Source organism: Equus quagga, chromosome 6, assembly GCF_021613505.1.
Source record: "Equus quagga isolate Etosha38 chromosome 6, UCLA_HA_Equagga_1.0, whole genome shotgun sequence".
NCBI lineage: Eukaryota > Metazoa > Chordata > Mammalia > Perissodactyla > Equidae > Equus > Equus quagga.
Genome location: NC_060272.1, coordinates 76,523,157 through 76,547,910, shown reverse-complemented (window position 1 = coordinate 76,547,910; position 24,754 = coordinate 76,523,157). Strand labels below are relative to the sequence as shown.

Genomic DNA, 24,754 nt, shown 5'->3' with positions numbered 1-24,754 from the left:
TTTTCTGATCGGAATTCCTCTCGTGTTTTACTTTTAAGAGCGATGCTTATTGTAGATTTTCTGTAGATACCCTCTATCGTGTTGACACGAATGGATGTTGAATTGTATCAGATACTTTTTTTGTATTCACTGAGATCATCTTATGGTTTTTCTTCTTTAGTCTTTTAGTGTTTGAACTTCATTTACTCATTTTCCAACGTTAAACCAATCTGGCATTCCCAGAAATATCCAACTTCGTCATGTTGAATTACTTTTTTTATTCATTATTAACTTTTGTATGTAAATATTTGTTTAGAATTTTATGTCTACATTTGAGCGTCATTTGTCTGTACTTTTTGTTTTCCTGTGTTGGCCTTATTGGGTTATGCTATCAGAGTTATGTAACTTACAATAATGAGTCAGGGACATGTTCCCTGTTTTTCTCTACTCTGACTTAGTTTGAATAAAGCTGGAATTATTTCTTCCTTGAACATTTGATAGAACTCACCTGGAATGTTCTTTGTGGAGAAATTTAAACTGAGTCAATTTCCCTAATCATTGTAAGATTATTCAGGTTTCTTTTTCTTTTGAAGTCACATTACCAGTGATACTTTTTGTCCCTAGGGATTTCTTTATATCATTAAATTTTCAAATTCATTACTTTAAAGTTGTTCATAGCTATGATCCTCTTAACTTTATGATGTAGCATCTCTCATTTCCATTCAATTTATTGTTGATTTATTTCAGGTCTTATTCGTTTGAGCAACATTACCAGGGGAGTTAGATTTTTCAAAGAGCAAACTTTTGACTTTATTTGATAGCCATTTGGGGGATGAATTATACATGTCTATTTCTCTCTTGTCTATCATGATATAGGTATTTTTCTTATCATTTCTTATAAGTTATGTCTTTATGTATGGAAGATATTCATTATCTAACCGACAACTTGGTTGTGAATGATTTTCTCTGGTTTCTTTAATTTTTATTTTAGTCAAATTTTTGGTTTATAATTTCTTCCATTATTTTTAAACTTAGGAAATCGTCTATCTAGAAATTAAAGATTTAAAAATTTCTTCTAACAATTTTATTTGTGTTTCTAATTCTAATGAAACTCTATCTCTTATCTGGAATTCTGATTCTAAGCAATGATTCAAAATTCTAGCCTCATGATCAACTCTCCTAAAGCTCTCTTTAGAAAGACCTTTACCCAATCCCCTTCTAGAGCTAGAGTAGGGTAGTGAGATCTCAGAATGTTTTTTCTTAAAAATATCACGGATAGTTCTTGATGTGCAACCAGGATTGGGAACCACTTATTTAAATGTCTTTTATTTTTCCAAATAGCTACCTGATTCTTTCAGCAACATTTATGGAGCAATCTTTTCCTTCGTTGCTGGTTTGAGATTCCCCTCTTACTATGTGATGAACTCCAGGACACAGCTCATTGGTTCTGTAGACAGTCTGTTCTTATAGCAACATCACAGGCTTAATGATGGTAGTGTCATAACATATTTGAATGTCTGTTAAGGTGGGTCTTACTTCTTCTTTACTCTTATTTTTAAAAACATATCTTTCTAATTAAAAATAGAAATACCATACAACCCACACATCCCACTACTGGGTATCTATCCAAAGAACTTGAAATCAGCAGTTCAAAGAGATTCATGCACCATATGTTCATTGCAGCATTCTTCACAGTAGCCAAGACATGGAAGCAACCTAAGTGCCCATCGATTGATGACTGGATAGAGAAGATATGGTATATATATACACAATGGAATACTACTCAGCCATAAAAAATGATAAAATAGTCCCTTTCACAACAATATGGATGGACCTTGAGGGTATTGAGTGAAATAAGCCAGAGAGAGAAGGACAAACTCTGTATGATTCCACTCATGTGGAAGATAAACAAACAGATGGACAAAGAGAATAGATTAGTGGTTACCGGGGGGAAGGGGGATGGGGGGTGGGCACAAAGGGTGAAGGGGTGCACCTATAAGATGAATGACAAATAATAATGTACAAATGAAATTTCACAATGTTATAAAAAGACAAAAACCCATATCTTTCTACTCAGAATGTATAGTATGTTTTTCCGTTTAAATGTGTCGTTCAAAACAAGCTCCCAAACATTATCACCTTTTTCATGTAGTTTTCACCCCTTTTTCTTAAGATTATTTCTTCTCTGTGTGGATTTTCATTGTTATGTAATTTTCTTTGAATTTGTGAAGAGAATGGCATTTTCTTGGTTTTCTAACTGGCTGTTCTGGGTGGGTGGAAAGTTAGTGATTCTCTTTGAGTAGAATTTTTACAGCATGCGCTGCATTATGGCTCTGTTGAAGTTCTTTCAGTTCCTGAATTGTGTCACTTCTCCTTTAAATTGTGTTCCTTTCATATGGAAGGCTTTCCATCACCCCCCACTCTCACTCCTAATTCTGCCCTAAGCTTTAGATTTAGCTGAGTCGGCACTTGCACTAAGATGTCTTCTTCGATGCTTTATCTAGGTGATGTCCTCTGGCTGTGTACTCACAACCAGCCGTCTTCCATTCGGCAGCTTTATTTTGGTGTAAGCACTCACCTAGTATCACTCTTCCCTGCTAGATTATAAGCTCCTTGAGGGCAGGAAGATTTTGGTCTTTTTTGCTGCTGTCTCCAGTGGTGCAGGACACGTAGTGCAGGGCACACAGTGGCCACTCAATAAATTGGTTAAATTAACACATGCATTCGTGTTTTAGCAGCATCGCTTCAGCACTGTCAAGATCATGGTGGAATAAGAGAGAGAATGTAGGGAAAGCAGGGGGAATGTGTTGCAGTTGTCCAGGCAGAGGAAGATGAGAGTGTGAACTAAGGTAGACGTACTCGCGATGCAGAATAAGGACTAGATTTCAGAGTGAAGAGGTGGGATTGGCATGATTGAGATGCCAACCAGGTGCTGGTGACAGAGTGAGATTTCTCTTTTTGGGTGAATGGGGCACCCCAGAGGAGCTGGCCTTGGGAAGGAGGGTCTTGGGGAGGGGGTGACATTTGCTCTCTCCCCTGTGTACCCTGAAGATAAGGCATGAGGGAGCACACTTTAGGAATTATTGTTTGCCTCAAAATCCAACAAAACTGGTTTTGGGTACAAATACAGAGCAATTCTATTTTGTTTATTTGCACTTTCTAGTGAGTTGCTTTAAGGACTGTGGCAGAGTTTTGACAGTAGTTATGATCTGAAGCTACCGCCTTGAGTCACGAGACCGTCCTTTGGCCTTATAAGATAGAAAATGTAGAAATTCCATCTTCAGACCCTGGCTAATGTGTGGTTTGGTTTCCTCTTAGGTGGGCAGACCTTCTCATGGGAGAGCTCGCTTCTACCCTTAGTCTGTGCCCTTGGATTGTAGGCATAGAAGGTCTTCTCCGTCTATGTTGCCTTTCATCTTTGTCCCTCGGGACTCCTTTTAAGTCTCTCTGCCAGTGACATTGTGCAGGTGGTTCAAGGAAATATTCATCAGTGATGTGTGTTTTGATGACGCTGTGATCCTGAGAAGTTTTCAGCAGACATGTGCTCTATTTAGGGGACCTTTTGGCACCCCACTGTGTTCAAGAGAAGCCTCCCAAATTGGCACCAGTCCAGAGTCATATTAACTGCCTGGTTTACCCAGGGTTATGCAGATAGGTGGAAGGAGGCCAGGGCTAACCTCTCCGCGAACCTCTGTGCTTCACAGGTGGTGTCTGAGGGGTGGAAGAATTGGGAGAGTTTTATGTTCTACGTTGATGAAATGGGCTGTCACCCATTCTGAGTAGTCTACTTCCCTTGCTTCCTCTGTGGAGTTCCTAACGTCCTTCAGAATACAGTTGGTCCTCTGTATCCGTAGGTTCTGCATCCCTGGGTTCAACCAACTGCAAGTAGAAAGGCCTACGATGGTTGCATCTGTAACATATACAGATTTTTTTTCTTGTCATTATTCCCTAAACCATAGAGTGTAACAACTATTTACATAGCATTTACAATGTATTAGGTATTACAAGTAATGTAAAGATGATTTAAGGTATACAAGAGGATGTGCATAGATCATATGCAAATACTACACTATTTTATGTAGGGGACTTGAGAGTCTGCAGATTTTGGTATCTGCGGGGATCCTAGAACCAATCGCCCATGAATACTGAGAGATGACTGTATTGTTATTATTGCAGTTAAATAACAGGGAGGTGAGCTGGAGATGGTAGGAGATAGTGGCATCCTGCACTTGAAATGAAATGCTCCCCAGCTGCGATTATCTCTGATGTAGTGAGGTAAGACACACCTGGGCAGTGGCCAGGCACTGTCAAATGTTTCTAACTGGGAACGGATCCCGTAGATTCTTTAGAGCAGAACTTAACCGTCATCGTGTTGCTTCCCAAGCTCGTGGTCCCAAACTAAATCTGTAAAGGAAATAATACACTTTTAGGTCTTGCAACATAATTATTTGACTATCCATTTTTTGTAGTTTATATGAATCATTGCTAAACTTCATTGTATCGAATGTGATATGTACCCATGTAAGTTATATTTTGTTTTAGAAATATTTGTGTACAAATGGGCAGAATGAATTGGGAGTGGCAGCCATTTCACCAGCTTGTCAGACGTCACTGTTTAGGTCACTTGATTTCAATGTATGTTGGTAAACAGGCTCTTCTTTCCAAATACAACAGCACTTGTTGTTTCTAGGAGTTCTTTCAACAAATGGGACAGGAAGTAGAAGGCAGGAAATCACAGGCAGAGGCAGTACCTGGGTTGAAATCCTGACTCCATCTTGTGTAACCTGGGACTCTTTACTTAAATAAACACACTGTGCCTCAGTTTCCTTTTTTGTAAAATGGGGGTAATAATGGTACGCTAGGAAGGTTGTGAGGACTAAATAGGTTCTTGCGTGTAAAAACAAGGAGAATAGTATCTGACAAAGCATAAACACTCAAATGGTAGCTTACATTATTGTGAAGTGGCTTCTCAAATGTAGCTTTCACTTAGGACCAGAATGCTAACTTAAGTGATTCTTAGTGAATTTACTATTATTTAAATTTTGATTATATTTTCATTAAAAGTCCCAATGGATTCAGATCACTGAAATTCATAATCTGTTATTAAAATTTTTTATTCTTTAATTCAGGATATAAAGTGTCCAAAGAGGTTGGAAAAAACTTAGACATAGGAGTTACACTTGCTTTTTAACCCCAGACAGCCACATAAAATGAGTTGAGGATCGATCTTTGGCGTTAAGGCCAGGAAACCAAAGTGTGAACACAAGAGGAGGAAGCATTTTCTCTTCCAGATGCCTCATCTGGAGACGTGTGGGGTGCTGAGCAGGGTGAAGTCCTAGCCGCAGTGCAGTTTAATGAGCACATTGCAATACACCAGGCTATCTTGTCCCTCCCATCCTAGAAACTGACTTCGAGCCTCAACGTGCCTTTCAGTAAAGTGGGCGTTACGAGCACAGGTGCCAGCAGGGGTGAGACAGGCAGCTTAATGCCTGTAGTGGGCCACGTGAGCTGCCACAGATGCAGAGCGTTTTCCTCTTCTAAAGGGGGCGGCCACTACTCAGGTCCAACCATTTGTTTCACGTAGGAATTCAGGCCCACTGTCCCAGACTCCCTGATTTTTCGCGAGAAGATGGAAGTCTAGATTTTTACATAAAATCTCCTGATTTTCACATGTTGGCAGCTCATTTAATGTTTTAAGAGTACTGTGTGGCCCAAATAAATCATGTCTTTAGATTAGATCCTGGCTTAAGGCCATCAGTTTGCATTCTCTGAAATGGGAAGAAGACATTTACCATACATGTAGCACACAAATATTGACAACAACAGGTAATTTTACTGGAATCTTAGAGTAAAATGACATCTGGTGAACTGGTTAAGATTATCGTGTGATGCCTGCTTTCAGTTATTCAGGGCGTACTTACTGTGCCAATTAATACATAATTTAGTTGACGTTTTCCCTTTAGAGTGAGCAATTGCTGCAAGTAAAACTTGACCCAGAAGTAGCAAATTACCATCCTGTAAAATATTTGGAATGCTTGTCTTTTGCCTTTAAGGTTTTATTAATTTGATAAAGGAAACATTACTTTTGGTTCTTCTATTCTTTCACATTCAATTGAAAGTGTCATTTTTTAGAGAATTTCAGTTTTATGGCTTGGAGTCTTGAATTCAGGGAAGCTTTAGGAGCTAATAGAGACATCTGAGTATGTTGGACCTGTTGGCGCCCAGCCCCATGGTATGGATGTGCACACTGTCTTCTTACTGAGTGAGAGTTGGTTGACCTCCGGAATGACTGCTTCAGCAGTTATTTGGCTTTCGTTAAAGATTCCCTAAGTTGTATTACTTGAAAAACTTATAAGAATTTGCAAGTTTACCATATAGACAGATGTACATCTAGAATTACCTATGTCCAAACCACAAAAATGACCAGACATTCTCCTTGCCTGGCTAACGTAAGTGACTGCTGCTTCTTTACCTGTTAAAGATTTAGCCTTACTTTGGTCTTCCCATCTTCTAGATAAAATTGCCATGACACCCAGCCATAGATTTGTCCCTGCTTCCTGACAGCTCCTAATCCAGAGCAAAATCATGCTTCTGTGACCCTTCCCAAAAATCACCTAGCAGAACCCCAATCTGTAACAAGCCCCTCTTTCAGAGCCGCCCTATAGTTCCCAAGGTCTCTGCTTCCTTGATTGCAACAAACCAATAAACCCAATGTGGTTCTACCACAGTTTATCCTGGTGACCTGTGGGTGAAGGGTATTGATACCTATGCAAGAATTTGTGATATTATTATGTACTTATTTACTTTTTGGCACTTGTGAAAAATTAAAGGCAGAAGGACGTATAATAAGAGGAGAGTTTATAGAGGAAGGTTGGTAAAAACTGAATGAATCCTCCATTTCGATAAGAGCCATTTCACAAATTGTTGTGTGTGTGCTGCTGCTTCGGTGTCTGGGAAAGCCAGGAAGACTCTGTGGGGAGATTTGCAGAGGTAGTGAGATTCGAGTTGCAGATAAGAAGAGGAGATGACCCTTTGAAACCTAGTTAGAAAAAGTTCTTTCCAAAAGCTGTAGATTGTGCTGATTACGATCATAGCAGGTTCCAACCTGCTCTCCAAGTCTGGAACTTTACACAAGTTAAGATCAACAAGCATTTTGTGGTCAAGTTTCATTTAATTAGAGTTTGCTGCCAAGTCATGGTTTGGAGGCCAACTTCCATGCCAGGTGCCTTTCAACGGTCGCCTGTCTGAGCTTGGAGAACCGGCAAGGAGCCTCTGCCTGTCTCCAGGCCAGCTTACCAAGTCCGTGGGGCCTGCCCTGGGATAAGCTGTCTCTGTGCCGCTGGATATGGAATGCTTTGCTGCTAATGCATGGAGGCAAAGCAGAGCATTGATGGTGGTAGAGGTGGGGAATCCAGTTTGGTAGGCTTTTCCCAAAAGCAAGAGAAAAGAGTTTTTAGTCATTTATCAGGACAGTTTAAAAAAAAATGTCGGCTGACTTTGATTTTTTCGAGTCACTTTTCTAAGAAACATGGAAGGTCCTCTCTCAGGTACTGCCATCTCCCTTTGTGAGGCAAACATGAGGCTTTCCCTTGCCAGCTTTATTATGTCATTGAATTAATAATATTGTAAAGACTAGATCAGAAGTCAATTTGGCAGCTGTGCCTTTAGGGAAATTTTTGGAAGAGTGACCCTCCATTTTTAATAAGCGTGTTATTACATTTAGAATTAAATTACTGAAAGCCAAGCTACCCTCTTGAATTTACTATTAGCCATTTTTTTCCTTTTATTTTTAATGAAGTAGAACAAGTTGAAGCCAGTTGTTTCTAACAGTGTGCAGTAAGAAGGGAACTCAGAATCTTTTCCTGTAAGGCCCTTTGCTTTAGACAAGTTTAACTCTTTTAAACATTAGAATTTTGGAAGTCTTGTACAAAGCATCCATTTCATTTTTCTTAATTAAAGTGGAATGGGAGAACTTGCCATGCTCCTTACCACTTCTTTATTTGGGTGCCTTCTCATGCTTGAGTTGTCTTCCCTACAGTAAATCACATTGTCTTCATTGAAATCTTGTTGTGATTCTAAAATTCATGTGGAAAATGGGCAGAAAGTCCAATCATATATTCTGTAACAACAGATCTGGGGAGGGGGTTTAACCCATCAAATATTAGAACCTAACTTAAAACACCAATCCTTAAGGCCATGTGGTGCTTACGGCTGAGATAAAATAGTAGAAACCCAGAGGGCAGTTGAGAAATTGCTAGCTAGCAAGTTGGATCTATTTTAATATCAAATATTACTCCCAAATAACACATAAGAACTTTTCATGAATGATGTTGGCAGAGTGAAACGGCAGTTGGGAGCCAAAAATTTACATCCCACACTATGCACCTAAAACAAACAAACGAAAAGGATGCTCCAGGTTAACTAAAGATGACAAATTATCAAACTGTGGAACACAAAGTAGAAGACAAAGATACTATGTTCAGATATGAAGCAATAAACCAAGTCACAAATCGAGAATATTCCCTTGTTTTATAACAAGGCCTCCTTGAGAGCAGGCCTGACAGGTAGTCTTTTGGTTTCTGGCACCTAACATACCTCCTTAGTCAAAGCCCACACATTTGCTAGGGTGGGTTAATGAATGCTGTAAATGCAAATGCCAGTGTATGAATTAGCCTGTGTGGATGTGTAAAAAAATGTACAAAAAAATCTTTTAAATGTGCTAGGGTGATTACATTGTGGATACTTTTTAAGAAAAATCCCGTTAGCATATTTTCAGCAAATTGGTGGAAACAGTACACTTGCAATATATGATCATATATACTTTTTAGTTTATATAAAGCCTTTGACCCAGCAATAGGTATATTACTTTATGTATTTCTCAGCTTGATGAGAATAATATTGTTAGAATAATAGACATGATTTGTTAGGTGCTTACCACATGCTGGGCGCTTTTAAAATAATTATCTTTTCTCATAGCAGCTGTATGAGATGATTGCATTTTTGAATATATGTCAACAATAAATCTGTACTGATAGTTAATTTGTGTGTGTGCGTACACATGGGTCTGAGAGAGACAGAGGGAGTTAACTTGTATGGTATTTAGATTCCCCTACTGGAATCTGAGTTCCTTGAAGTTCAAGAATATTATGATACACAGGTTCTTGGACATAGGAACATAACCTGGCCTACCTATCAGATATTAGCTATAAGAACCATCTGTTCTACATTTCCATTTCTGAAAATATCTGCTGCTGCCTGGGGCTACACCCACCTAGTCTAGCTGTATACATAAGCTGAAAAGAATACATGGTATTAAAGGTCACAATTCTTTTTCCCTTTGTACGTTTATTGATTCGGATGGTATCACTCATTCCTCTTGTTTATTGCTGTATTGACTGGTCTTCTGGTCCTGACTAGGATGGATGCACAAGTCTTGTTTTTGACTATAGTTATTTAGATCATTGAGTGGAGCCTGAGGTTTATCTTTTCTCTCTTGCTCATTAGCTTGTGATATCTTGTTTATATACTAAATACAGTGAAAATTGTTTTAAGAAAAGGATGGAAAAAGATTTGGAACTTAAGCAAGATTAAATCAATTTGCAAACTCTGGAGAAACCATCTTTTCTCATTGCATAAAGCAAAATTTAAAAGATGTGAGATCTAATGTCTGAATCATGAGTAGCAGGTCCTATCTGTAGTGCCTATTTCTAACATCCTGATGGGCATGGAAATTTGATCAAGCACATTCTTTGGGAGTGATGAGTAAGTTTGTTATTTCTATAAAGATATTTTAAAACTAAGGCATCAGGGGGCTGGCTTGGTGGCATAGTGGTTAACTGCACACATTCCACTTTGGTGGCCTGGGGTTCGCAGGTTTGGATCCTGGGCACAGACACCACTTATCAAGCCATGCTGTGACAGCATCCCACATACAAAATAGAAGAAGATTGGCAGAGATGTTAGATCAGTGACAATCTTCCTCACCAAAAATATAAATAAAATAAAAAAAGATTATGGCATCAGATTTTGAAGAGAGAAGGATCAGATGCTAATTGAAGTGATTGTGTGAAGCTGTGGTTTACATGCGTGAAATCGTTCATTTGATGTATGATGAGAACTAATTAAAACAATGAGGGTTATATACTTTGAGCATCTTTGTTTCCAGGATCCTTGAGGCAGCATAGTGTAGTGATTAATTCAAGAATTCTGAAGGCAGACTGAGTTTGAATCCTGCTTCTACTACCTCCGAGCTCTGTGACCTGGGGCAAATTACTTAAATTCTGTTTGTCTAGGCTTTCCTGACTGTAAAATGGTGTTAAGAATAACGCCTGCCTCATAGGATTATTGTGAGGATTTAAGTGAGTTGAAATTCACATTTCCTTAAAGGAATGCATAGCTGTTCTAAGCACCATGTATGCTGGCTGTCATTACTTGCTAGGATCAAGGGGCAAAGGTTTAGTAGGACACAGAGGAAGCTGACAGCATCAGAGATGAAGTTATTTTGGGGCTGCGTTCTTGGCAAAGTTTAGCCCTAAAGTGGTTCCCCGTTTTTTAGAAAGAAAGGATTTGTAGGCCTGACATGCGGTTGACTTGAGCCTAAATTCTGGCCGCCTTGGTATGGGATGCTGGTTTCCTGATTAACATCATCATTCTCTAGCTTTATCTATTGAATATTTTTTTCTTAATTTTATTGAATAGGAGAGGGGTCTTACTAATTTTTAAATTTCTTTTGGTATAAAATAAGAATGTTCTTCAAATGTTCTCTATAGCTGAGAAAAGCCTGACTAGAAACTAACAGTGAGCCACTGCAGACTGAAATGATTATTCTGAGAAGCGTGAGTTCACAGTCACGGGCCTAAAGTGAATTAGTGGTTAATCTAATCTGGAAAAAAAATGAGCCCTTGGCAACAAAGAAACCTTACACTTCAGTATACTTACTTGCAATTGTCGTTAGGCTGCAAAAGTCCCTTAAAACTGTTAGCTGGAGGATCTAAGAAGGTGCCCTTGAAAAGCTTAAAGAAACTTGGATCTGTGTGAAGGTGTCTTCTGCTATACTGTAATATTTGCATGCAGCATCCTTTTATAATACAGAAGAAATTCCTTATATGCAGATATTAGCTCATTTAGCACCCCATCAGTGAACAGACGGCAGCAGCCCAAATACAAAGGAAAAGGGATCATCGAGAACTTAAGTAGCAGGAAGGCATTGAGGAGATGGACATTTAACTACCTGCCTGCCCTGTGCTTTGTGCTGGGTGTCATTAGGCGATCAGCCTAGTGAACGTGCACAGGCATCCAAAATAGGATGTGGTGGCTCCATTTGGCTTTTTGAGGAAATCGAGGCTCAGAGGAGATAAGTATCTTTGCCAAGATCACACACTTAGTTAATAGAAGAGCCAAGATTCAAATTCACTTCCAGAGTTGATCAAGCTCCTAAATGTGTAGGTTTAATAAAATTCAACTAATGCCTCTAAAAGTGAATTTGGTGCCAATGTGACTTTTGCATCAATATTAATTCAATTTTTCCTTATGAGTTATTTCAAGTTCCTCGTATCCATAAAATTTGAATGGAACTTTTTATTCTATTACTGAGCAAGTCTCATTTATGTGTTTGTAGATGGGAGAGGTGTTCTCTAAGTCAACTTTGCAATTGAAATTGAGTAGCTAGAGTAGAAATGTCTCAGTTTAACCTCATTACCTGATAGAATCTTCAAATGGCCTCGTAATCCATCTTTTTTTATGTTCCCTGAAGATGAATTGGGCTACTGGCTTTTATCTCTTGATCTTTGGAGTTGCATCCTAAATTCTCTATTTCAAGGATTGTGTACCAGCTTCTTTTTCAGGACTAGAATCCTCTTTGTTCTAGACCCATTATTTGGTGACATAACGAGATAAAGCATCTTTGACCTAGTTAGTATCTGGCAGTAGGATTTTATTGCAACCCATAATGTGCAGAACTAATGTGAATTTTGCCTCTATTCTAGCCATTTGCTGAGAACAAAGAATTTTTAGAAGTCTCTTTAATAGGAATCTTTATTAACTACAGATGATTTAAAATCATTGTTAAACCTGTAACTTTTAGGAGTTACTGTAGCAGAATGAGGGGGGGAAATTCTGAACTTTAATTAGAAACTGTAGAAGTTAGAAGATCAGTGATTAAAATAGTAATTTACGTTCTTGCATGTTGTGTGAAAGGCCTTAAATATTGATTAGGTTGTAGGAGAGAATATGAAATTAGATAGAATGGTAATGATATTTGAGGTTTTATTATTGCCTTCCCCGCTCACACCTCTCCTGGTGTGGGCATGGGTCACGTGACCCTGCCCTCTCCTCTCAGCCGGCTGGACTGTGGAGGTCACTGCCAGGAGGAGTTTGTCACAGGCCCGCCTGTAGAAGTACTGATGTAGACTGACTCCGAGATGAACTATGCAACAAGAATGTCCCGAGATACAAACTTTCAGTTACAAGAAGAAGTTGTTCTGAAGGTCTAAGTTACTGCATGGTCATACAGTTAATAATGTGGTATAGTATACTTGAAAGTTGCTGAGAGTAGATTTTAACCATTCTCACCAGTTAAACAAAATAGAGTTAACTATGTGAGGTGATGGATGTGTTAACTATCTTGATCTTGGTATTAATTCCACATTATATATGTATATCAAATCATCACGTTGTACACTTTAAATATGTACAACTATATTTGTCAATTATTCCTCAATAAAGTTGGGAGAAAAAGAAGGCCCTGAGAAAGTGTTGAAGACACAGAGAGAGCAGAGGGGGCAGTGGTTGTTGCAGCTGGAATGCCAAATGAAGTTTGGATCCGTTTGGCTAGGATGGGTCATGTGAAGCCAAAAGTGGGTAGGCAGAGGGATCCAGCTGATAGAGAAGATGTAGAGGGACCTCCAGAGAGAAGCAGAGGTACCACTGAAGAGATGCAAAAGGTTTGTCACATTCCTGTCGCTGCCACGAGTTTCTGGCTTCCTGAGACTTGGCTTTTATTTTCTCCTGCATATCTGGTGACTATACCCTTTACCTTAAGGGAACGTGTGATATAACTAACTTTCTTAGATGATCGAGAGGCTTACTTGCAAGGAAAATGACACTTAAAAAGATGTCTGTTGCATATACTCAAGAAGAAGATCCAGGCTTTGGTCCAGAATGTTGGAGAACTAGGAAGATAATTTCTTGTGGCGTCAGAGATCACCAAAGCCTGTGCGATGGAACCCGCCTGGCCATGACTTCTTCCAGAGCTCACGTGTCCAAGGCAGTGGAGACAGCGAAGGCTACAGAATCCCAGGGAGCGGAGATCTCCACGCATAGTGAGGTGCGGCCACACAGCGAACAGAGTGTTTTTCCTTGCAGGACAGGGCAGCTATTTCCTGATAAGCATTGATGTTCAAGTTAATATCCAGCTCTTCAGGATTATGTCACCATACCCAGAGTCACAACAGATCATTCAACCTTTTTGAGTATTTTAGAATACGTATGTCAGAATTGGTACAATTTATTATTTTTATCAAGCTCAGAGATGCTGTTTGCAAACTTTGATTCCCTGGTATATGCCTTTCATCCCGGTCTTAGCAGCATGTGTGAAATTTGTTCAGGTTATGGGGCTCGTGGGGAAGAACACTAACATTTGTTTGCACGGTTGTGCCTGTTCCAGGTAAGGGCTTAATCTGAATCAGCCATACCTCCTGTCATCCAATCTTGAATTCCAGAAATCATGGATTTTAAAGTTGCATACAATAATCATGTTGGCTAGGTTCTTTAATCCAGAGCCAGGTTTGTAAGCCTTATATATACATAAAATGTGTGGTATAAATTTTAAGATTAAGAATGGTGTTTCTTTCCTTTGCTTTTTATTGGCCAGTGGGAAGGACCTCAGGGACTGTGAGCCAAGTTTATGAAATATTGACCCAGGCCAAGGCTGGTTTGTCTTTGTGTTTCCAGTATTGACATGGTGTGGCATAGGTTTTAAACTTCATGGGAAGCTATTCCGTGAAACATTTTAATTGTCAAATCTTAAAAATATGAGTTTTTAAATTAATGACTTCAGGTTGAACTTTGCTATCTGAAATATTTGGGTTTATTATAATGGTAATTTGAGTTTTTTTGGCTGAAAATGGGCATTTTTCCTTTTTTCATTATTATATGTGTTAAACTCTGAGCCTTTTGATGACACCAGACTGCAATATGACAAATAAATGTGCATTTAAACTTCGCTTTCAGGCAGATTAGGGCAGAGGAGAAAAAGTTTGAGATGGATTTGCAACTGGATTAAGGTTTTCTGGGTAGAGGCAAGATTGAGATGATCTGAAAACTGCTTCTGATATCTTTTTCATTAGAAGGACAATTTTGTTCAGTCTCTTCTTATAAGGAATAAGCTTTGGTTATTTTCTTTTTACTACTAGCAGAATGAAAACAAAATTAGAAGTAATTACTTTTTTTTCTAGCTTACTTTTTTTCATTGAGGTATAATTCACATAACATAAAATTAACCATTTTAAAGTGAAGAATTCAGTGGTATTTAGTACATTCACAAGGTTGTGCAACCACTATCTCTGTCTAGTTCCAAAATATCTTCATCACCCTGTAATGAATAAAATAAAACCCTGTACTGCTTAAGCAATTACTCCTAAGTCCCCTTTCACCCTTAGTCCCTGGCAAACACCAGTCTGCTTTCTGTCTCTATGGATGTACATGGATGTACTCTGGTTATTTCATGTAAATGGAGCCATATAATATGTGACCTTTTATGTCACATTATGCTTCTTTCACTTAGCATCCGATGCTGCCTTCTTTTGTGTTTGACTTTTTCCTAGCATACCTTTTTGATCCTCTCCTTGCTATGGTATGAATGTTTGTGTCCCCCCAAAATTCGTGTGTTGAAATCCTAATCCCCAAGGTGAGGGTATTATGAGGTGGGCCCTTGGGAGGTGATTAGGTCGTGAGGGTAGAGCCCTCATGATTGGGATTAGTGCTCTTATCAAAGAGACCCCTCAAAGCTCCCTAGCCCCTTCCACCATGTGAGGATACAGTAAGTCTATGGCCCAGAGAGGGCCCTCACCCATCCATGCCAGCCCACTGATCTTAGACGTCCTGCCTCCAGAACTGTGAGAAATAAATCTCTGTTATTTATGTTTAGTTTAGTGAGAAACTGCCAAAGTGTCTGCCAAACTGGCTGTACTGTTTTGCATTCCCACCAGCAATGAATGAGAGTTCCTGTTGCTCTAAATCCTCGTCAGCATTTGATGTTGTCAGTATTCTAGAGTTTGGCCATTCTAATAGTTGTGGGTAATCACTTTTTGAAGGAGGCTGTTCCTACTTTATGCAAATCTGAGTGGTACTATTTTTATCTAAGCGTGCTGTGATTCAAGCGGCCCTTCAGAGCCTAGAAATGTTTTTGTGTCTGAGAGTTATTGGGTCAGCAGTTCCGCACGGCAGCCTCTTGCCCCACTCTCAAGGCCCTGCAGCCTTGTGGACCGAGTTGGAGGTGAAGTGTTCTCTTTACCTTCCCTCTTGCTGCTGCTTTCTTAGTTGACTCTCCCTTGGCCTTCCACTTGTATTGTCACTGGAGCTTCATGCCCTGTGCCTGTCTATCCTTCACCCCACTGTTCAATATTTCTGCCTGTCTAATGTTTTTAAAGCACTGCTTCGATCTGGTAACTTTTAAACAACATCTTAATAACTTAAAAAGGAAGTCTCAACTTCTGGGGCTCACCTTCAGGATGCTCCAGTAGTCCATCCTGGTCCTATTTGCCCATCATTTCCCATTGTATTCCATTCTGTTCCTGCTAAATGAAGCCGGTCACCATTCCTGGTGTAGCACCTGAGGGTTCCCATTTTGTAGTTTATTTCACTCCAATTTCCTCTTCCTTCGCCTTTCTTTCTTCCTGTGTCCACAGTCTTCCTCTCCCTCAAAGTCTAGCCCCAATGTCGGTTCTTCCCATTGTGGGGGATTAGGAAGGCTCTGTCAAAGTTAATATAGTCTTTCTTGTTTTCTTTTTTTGCAATCCCTTATTACTTAACTTTACTACTCTTTGGCTCTTATACTTTAGTGCCTTGTGTTATAGTTATTTTTGGTACACATCCTACATCTTCTCTTTAAGATATATGAGGACAGCATACACTGGTTCGTTTTACATTCTCTGAATTTCTTGGCACGGTGCCCTGGTGTCTTAAATGTTTACTAATATTTGCCAAATAAGTGAGTATTTAGGTTTAGCTACATAAAGTGAAACTATTCTTAGAAGACTCGTTTACTGTTTTTCAGCTGTCAAACCACTATAGCCAACACAAGTGTATATTAAATTTAAATTAATTTGCTGAGCCTGACTGGGAGAGCCTTTAGCTTGGTTTCCTTTGATTTCCTGAGAGAAAAATAGATAGCAACACTCCATGTCTTAGATGTTCCTACTGACACCTTAATAAGAAACTGGTAGATTTCCTTGCAGTCCAGCTGTGTGCTTAGATGGATTATTTTGTCTAAAGGCTTTACCTGGAATCACAACTTGATGGTTTTCCAACTTGCATTGGCTCGCTAACACTGAAGGCTTGGCCTGTATGTGAAATCATGGTGCTGTTTTCTTGTCAGTTTCATTACTGAAAAGTTTGTTTACTACATTTCCTATTCACAGTTCTGTTCTGTGTCATGTGTCAGCTGTGCCTGCAGCCTCTGGAAAGGTACAGAGGAACAGGGTACAGTTTTGTCCACTGGGGGACCTTGTAGGCCATAGCATCCACCTTGAGTGGACATCAACTTGGAGTTAGTGTCTCTCTCTCTCTCATCTCTTTCTTAGCGTATCTCTTTGTATGCTTTTTTCTTGTTTGAAGATTCCACCTTTTTCCTAGAGGAATAATACAAAATGCCCAAGGATATTCTGATTCCATTTCAGCTGATCCTTACAAGACACCCTAGAGAAAGTCTGTTAGGTCTCTTTTTTTTTCAGACTGTAGCATCATAAGCTTTTCTAAAGTGCTAGATGCCTCTCATAGCATCACCTCGATGCGTTGCTATGCTAGCAGAGTCTTTCCATATCTCTCTGGGGTTGGAATTGAGCATAGGAAGATATTCTTTTCTGACACATTTGGTAAAGGAAGTTAAATTCAAAACTATAAGGAATTCATTTTTAAAATGTGCGCCTTCTTTTTTAAAAAATAAGGCACTAAATTTTTCTCACTTCTAAGCTTCTAATTCTGGTCTCCATTTATTTTCTTCATTCTCTGAATTCATTTTGTCAGTAGCATTTCTGGAGCTGCGTCTACTGGTTGCCAGGCACTGGCTTTACTCCTCTTTGAGCACAGATGAATTTGATCCTTGGACAGGATCAAAATCTGTACCAGTAGTCCCACTTCTGCCGTTTTGATCTACTATATTCAATCTAATTTCCCTTGCATATGATAGCTATTAAAACATTTCAAGACTGTGAACATGCTTATTTGAGACTGGAAGAGCCTGGATCACAGCGGAAGAAGGAGGCGATTACAGAGTAGGAGTGCACAGGCTTGAGTGGTTTGGGAGACGTGAATAACAGAAGGCATTGGTGGAAAAGAGGAAAGGAGTGGGACAGAGACAAAAATCTTTGTTCATCTGGTAGTTTTTATGGTCAGCGTTCCCTGAAAATAATCTCTCCAGCTTCCTTCTTCGGAATGAAAATATTGATAGTGTTTTAAATAGAAAATTCACAGAATTCCTACGTTAGCACTGTCTTTCTATTCAACCCCTGCCTCTTTCCTACCAGGATGGAAGAGGAAGGGGAGGGAGAAGGAATGGAATGCCTTCCTCTCTACCCCTGTTTGTTCCCGTGGCTTTCAGATTGCACCATGAGCAGAGCTCTGTATCCTCAGTGAATACTGATGTGCTTCTCTGAAGTTATGTGGAATTCTATTTGGTAATTGTCATTTAACTTCACGGAGATTCTGCATGGGTTACAAGATTACCCCTGATGTGGCAAAGGAGAATGTTTGCTATGGCCGTAAAGCAGTGACTGATTTCTGTATACCACACAGGAAATTGAGTCTCATTACTCTAATCCTGTCATGTATAATACCAATGTAATTTTAGGAATAGAAGTAAAAGAATGTTTCAACAAATGTGATACTGAAGGTTATACAACCTTACTAATTTACGTTAATTTCATGCTGTTTTCAATTGGCCTTTATTGCTCCCTGTCTACCCTGCTCTGTTCATCTAAGAAGCTCACTTTCTTCCCCTAGACACAAATTTAATCATAATCTTCCTTTTACCCCACCAAAACAGCTATTGATGAGTAGGAAAAATTGTTTAGGCTGATAAAGGATGATTCACAACAAGGGAGTTTTAAAAAAGAAAGAAAAATGGTTACTGAACTGACATTTTAAAAAACCCTATAATGTAAAAGGTGTATTTATTTGCCTGTGTGGTCCTGTTTGAGCTTGGTTCCGTATAGGGACAGGAGAAAAACAAAAATAATTTTAGAGGACAAAAGTGAAAGATGGTACAGAACGTTTGGTGAAAATGTATGCTCCCTAAGCTGCTTTGTCGTCATTAAGCTCATGTTTTGAACAAACTATTTTTCATGGTTCAGGAGAAGAAACTCACAGGCTTGACTGCAGTCACGGAATGCCATTTGGTTTTGGTTCTTCTATGGCTGTATCCTCCATCAGAATGAGTCCTAGGAATTTTCATGGTGTTGATGTCTTAAGTTAAAACCCAGCCATCCAAGGATCTCCATTTTCTGCTCAAAGTAATATTTCTGCACTCAGAAAAGCCTCTAGACCTCTCTCCCTTTTTAGGCTTAGCGTGAACAAATTCACCCTGGTCATGGTGTTTTCCCAGGTTTCCTATTGAAGGTCCAGATGTGTGCCCCCAAGAAACAATGTATCTGTTCTATGAGGACCCAGGGTGCTCTTGAAGCTGCTTTTTCTTCTTCTTCTTTTTTTAATCTTGGGCCATGCCTGGGCTTAAACATGTAAATTAAGTATTTTTATACATTATTCCTCCTCAAATAATATGTTCTTTCTATTCCAGTCAGTTTTAGGCCCCCAAATCAAGTCATTAGGTCTTGAATTACCTGAAACAACTGTCTCTGATGCCTGTTGGTGTGTATTTTTCAGCATGAGAAAGTTATGTGGGTTGCTGGCCGGGGCTGCCCTCTCATGTCTGTCTCTCCGAGGAGGTGGTGTATTTGTCACTTTACAATCCTTGCAACAGCCTTCGGTTTCTTACTCCCTCTTTCTCTAAAGAATGTAAACTTCCTGTCAGACTGGAGAGCAAAATGAGATTGAAACTTTAAGAGAAAGAGTGTTCCTTGGCACATTCTCCCCACCCGCAATTTCCTCCCATTTCTTGGCTATCAAGAAAGTGGTACTTGAATAATTTTTCAAAATTACAATGTGACTATAAAGCAAACAGAATAGAATTGGGAATAGTGGCCACGTGAGCAGCTGCTTGTAGGCTTAAACCACATCTGAATTACTTGCCATCTGCCTCCAGGAGATAATTTCACTGGTGGGCTTTTGAGCGTATTGGATTCACTGGTTGACATTCTGAGTGGTTTAAAAGCAAACTGCAGCTGCCAAGTGAGTATAAGGCAGCCCTAGAAGGGCCCTCTGCTCTTTCTCTTTTCTCTTCACTTTTCTGTTTTCATGGGAGTGTTCTGGAACCACATCGTGGGGGGGGGTGGGGGCGGCGGGGGGTGTGTGGATCCTGCTTTTTCTCATTCGCTTTGTCCATAAATTCTGATTTCTCCCCTGAGTGAACTTGCTAGCTTGTTAGCATTCAGGTTTTATAAGGAAGATGAACGTATGAAGTAGACATGGTCCCCTTGAGGTGATGGACAGGCCCTAGTAGGACAGAATTTGGGGAATGGCAGCGAGGTACAAGTCTGTCATGTCGGCTTTGTCCTTAGGATTTGCATTGTGTGACCCGTAATGCCAGGCGGCTGAGCGGGAGCCAAGCCGAATTTCTCCAGGGCCACTGCTATGCAGTTGTAAATCTTCAAATGCTGAAAAATGTCTAAAACTCTTCCTTTCCAGAGGGCATCCTGTGTTTACACATCTATGCCGTCGAAATCAAGCCGGTCGATGGGTGGGTTGTAGAACAGGACAGACAGAGTCAAATTGGGCCAGGTGCAGAGCAGCACCTTGGGAAATGCCTCCAATTGCTTCAGACACTGGTGGCTATGTGGAAGTTACACAGTTTATCAAGTAGTTTTTCATTTTAATATTTTGGGAAATGTGATGAAACAGTCTTTTGTTGTTAATATCTTGTGTGCTTTTGATAGGATGTGAAATCGTTCCACCACAAGTAGGAAAAGATTATGAAAGAAGAATATCATATACACTAATTTTAGAATATGTGGGCATTAATTTTGTTCTGATGAGTTTATTTCAGAGAGTGAAGGTGTTTGGAAGAATATAGAAAGTACTCTCCTGGGCTCTGCCGGAGTTCATGGATTGGGTAAACTGGCCCTCAGTAGGCAGGCCTGAATGCTCCCAATGGAGTGATAAAGAGGGCTCAAAAAGGAACAGTTTAAATGGAAATCCCTCAATTGGTGCTTTCTCCTTTTGACTTATATAAATAAAATTAATACAATTTGTCTGGTTATTTATTTTTTTTAGAAATCAGTAGTGCCTTGGAGGATGAGTATTCTGACAGGTAGATACTGGTTAAAAGCAAAGGATCTGATTGGTGGTACAGATCAGAGGATTGAAATTTCAAATTAAGGAATACGTTTCTAACTTGAGAGCTTAAGCGTAGACGTCTTAAAATGGCAGTAGTGTTCACATGTATCTGTGGAAGGATGAGCTAGATTGTTTCTTCCTGTGTAGCTTAGATATTTCTACAGGTGCTGTACTCATAGCTCTTCCCCTGAGTTGAGTTGTACTGGAAAGGGGCAGACCTCTGTGTGGGGTGGAGGATGGTGAGGAAATAAACCAGCCATTTCCGGGCTCCGTTCAGAAGTGCAAGATCTAATCTGGTTCAGAGACCACACATGAACTCTACCTTAGGATATTCTAATCAGTTCCTGGGCAGCAGGGTTTATTTTTTATGAGCAGATCTACCCAACCTCACCATGCTGCATCAGAAATCTATTCTTTTATATGTGACAAAGTAAAAAGTTTGAATTTTGCCAAAGTGGAAAGGAAAAAACAAACAGAATATTAAGTGATTATTTTACATTTTGTGTATTCTTTCTAGAAAATAATTATTTTTGTATTTGACTTGATGAGACTATGAGCTTTTTAGTAGGGGATCAAAATCTCTTACTGGTAGAGTTATTCAATAGGAAACTCAATTGGACAAAGTAAGACTCCCAAACAAAAGTGTCATTTCTCCCGTAGTCTTGTTTTTTGGAGGGATTTAAGAAACCTCCAACTCTTGTTTTTTGTTTTTCTTCTCCTACTGCCTCAGTGATAAGGCAGAGTCATCTCTTTCTTCTTCTGTCTAGAGAAAGGAAACCTCCTGCCTAGATTGTTTTCAGGGGCTCTTGGCTAGTTTCCCTTGCTCTGCCCCCAGCACACTGTCTTCCATTTTACTGGATCAGATTCATCTTTTTAAAAACTCTTCTATTGTGGCATCAACTTAGTCTAGAAATCTGCTGCCCACTGCGGTTGCCACTAGCCACATGTGGCTATTTAAATTAAGATAAAGAAAATTGAAAATTTAGTTCCTTGCACTAGCCACGCATCAAGTCCTCGAAGCCACATGTGGACAATACAGAAGAACATTTCCATCGTCACAGAAAGTTCTATTGGACAGTGCTGGTCTAACACCCAGAATAGTTTCCCTTTTTTTTTTTAGACTTTAAATGTACACTCCTTAGCTGGCTTCTAAGCCTCCCCAAATCTTGCTATCTCTACCAATTGAATAGAATTTATTAGAAGGTGGTCAGAAAAATTCATATGCTGTAGCTCATGAGAAGCTCGGTGGAAGAGGAGAGACAGTTCTTTCCATTTTGAAGAATGGATGGTGCTCTGACAGGCAGGAGGTGGTAGAAGATGGTTCTCGGAAAACGTGTGAATGTGAAGATCAGTTTGGGGAGTGTAGAAGATCTTGATCTTGGTGAAGTGTAAGGTGAACCAAGGGCAACAGGAGAGAGAGAGATGGCCTTGTTAGGGTTTTATATAGGAAAGTGTCTTCTCGTGGTCTTCAGCCTGTATTTGAATCAACCACCATTAATCTCCTCTCTCCTCAAAAAAAGAACATGAAAGAGTTGATTCAGTAATTGTAAGGAGTAATGGGAACAAGCGGATAGTGTGTACTTCAGAGGAATGAGGATAGAGAGTTAGGGCTCCAAAGATCCTGGGAAGAACACTGTGATGATCTGGTGTAAATGAGAGAGGGAGAGCAGGAGAGTCAAAGAAAGTATTATAGAGGATTATGAGGCAAGTGATATCTTTAGAGAAAATCAGGTTTAACGATGGCCATAATGCAGGAATTTAAGAAGCTGAAGATGAGTGGAAGATTACTCATGACAGCTCAGGTTCCATAGGGTGCAGAGAATAGGGTAATGGAGGCACAGGTAGTTCGTGATGGCGTGAAACTGGCCATTAACCTTGTGTCCCCGCACCTGCAAAGTGCTTGATGATTAATGGATTGCTATTAAATGTTTGTTGCCTGTGTGGGGAAGGTTGGGCTCACAAACTGAACAGTCATGGAGTATGGTGCTAAACAGATTTCCGTGCCTGAAGGGGTAATTTCGGCAACAAGGGAAGGAGGTTGGGGAGAAAGGTAGAGATACTTAGTGATTGGACCGGCAGCAGGTGGCAGGTGTGGCCAGGAGCATTGCTGAGTTTATGGAGTTAAAAAGCCCCGCAGGGGACCTCCTGAGTTTATTGGATTACCTAGACTCAAAGTGCCAAAGTAAACGTTGCTGGTGCAGCTTCTGGCACTTCCCTCCTGGCACCAGCTCTGGCCTGAGAGCAGCCCCTGCAGGTGGGGTTCTTCTGAGGCAGGAGGGCATGACTGGTGGACCCAAGCAGAGGTGAGGGCTGCCATAGCCATCTCTGGAATACGTCTCCCAGGTGGTGGCTAGCTTTTGATCACGTGTTTTATGCAGAGACCTGGAATCAGAAATGTTCTTTGGGAAGATGCCTTTGGCAGCAGTGTGGCTGTGGAGCTCTGCATTTGAAATCAAAGCTGGTGTTAAATGGTTATTCTGCCACTGCTTCCTCTTGACCTTGGGCAAGTCACTTAACCTCTCAGGCTGTTTCCTCTTCATAAAATGAGAATAATTCTTACTGTACCAATCACTGCAGGATGATGTGAGGATGAAAAGTGATTTGTATGAAAGCATTTTATAAGCTGTAACATGCTATAAAAATGCAAGTTATTTGTACGTTGGATTGCAGTGGGTTGAGATTTGAGGAAAGGTAACCTGGTGAAGATGTCTTTACAATAATCACAATGAATTAATGAGAACAATATTCAAGGCTATAGTAACGGAAAAAAAATAGACAACAGATAGAGAGTTTTCTAGTAAGAATTTAAAAATTACACTTGGAAACCAGTTAAGCAATGGGGAAAGGCAATGGGATAAAAGAGAAGGAAGGGTTGAGAAAGATACCAGGATTCTGCATCTGAATGACTGAGAGAATGGTGGTAAAATTAACTGGGAGGAGTCACGCAGGAAAAGACTGGAAATCGAGGTGATGGCCTTTGTCTTGGACTTACGGAATTCCAGGTACTATTGTAACATCCTGCTAGGAAATGGCAAGAGGAAATCTAGTTGTAAGCACAGAGGAAAAATTGAGGCTGGGATTGGGTGCCAACCACCAGAAGCAGTGTGGGAGATTTTGGAATCAAATGTTCTCCCCAGGTCGAAGTACAGCGTTAGAAGAAGGCCAGGGCGGACTCCAGGGGGAGATGATGCCGTTTAGCCTCCTTTGGTGCTAGGCCTTCCTTGATGCATTCGTAGCTTCTTTACCTGCCTGAATCATCACACTTAGCACTGAATGTTTATTTGTTCATATTCCTGACACATTCTTGATCCTGGGGGGAGGGACTATATTAATCTTGAATACCGTCGAATCTTAAACATAAGTTAAAGGCCTGGTAGCACTCAGTACTTATAAGTATTCTTTTGAATGAATGAATGCTCTGAAATCGAGGTAGTCGTTGTGGAAGAAGATCAGCAGAGGGCTGGGTCAAAGCTGCCATCCTGTGCACATCCCGGGATGAGTGATATTTAAAAGAGCAGTTGATATTGTCAGGTGTCTTTCTCCTTTGATGTTTTGTAGATTGAGAATGTGAGTTGAGAAGATAGATTATGTATTGCAGATTAGGAAAAATAGAAGAAACAGAAAGTCGAGGAGATTAGGACAGCATCAGTATCTTGAAGTCCAGGGTAGCTGAAGAGGTAGGTCAAGCTGAGAAAGACCTGAGAGCAAGTCATCAGTGGCTTAGGGAACAAAGCACATTTTGAAAATAAGGCAGGCAGTGTTGAAGGAGCGGCAGAAATTGAGTGAGATGGAAGGAAAGGGAAATTTCGTGCTGTAAGTTTCTGGGTATGACTGTGCTAACTGTCGGCTTTTATGGGTTGAATTGTGTGCCCAAAAGGAGTTGTTGAAGTCCTAACCCCCAGGGCCTTAGAATGCGACCCTATTTGTAAATAGGGTCACTGCAGATGTAATTAGTTAAGATGAGGTCATGCTGGAGTAGAGTGGGCCCTGTGCAATGACTGGTGTCCTTTTAAGAACAGAGGAGACGCATGCACGCAGGGAGAGTGTGGTGGCAGAGATTGAAGTCAGCTGCAGCTGCAAGCCAAGGAATTGCCGACAACCCGCCAGAAGC

At 40.2% G+C, this 24,754-nt stretch overlaps 1 protein-coding gene across 1 annotated transcript in view; it reads left to right on the top strand.

Annotated features, from left to right (window-relative positions):
- The window catches only part of ATP8A2 (ATPase phospholipid transporting 8A2), a 589,227-nt gene that overhangs the window by 246,605 nt on the left and 317,868 nt on the right, over nucleotides 1–24,754 (top strand). The gene's annotated exons all lie outside the window — the stretch shown is intronic.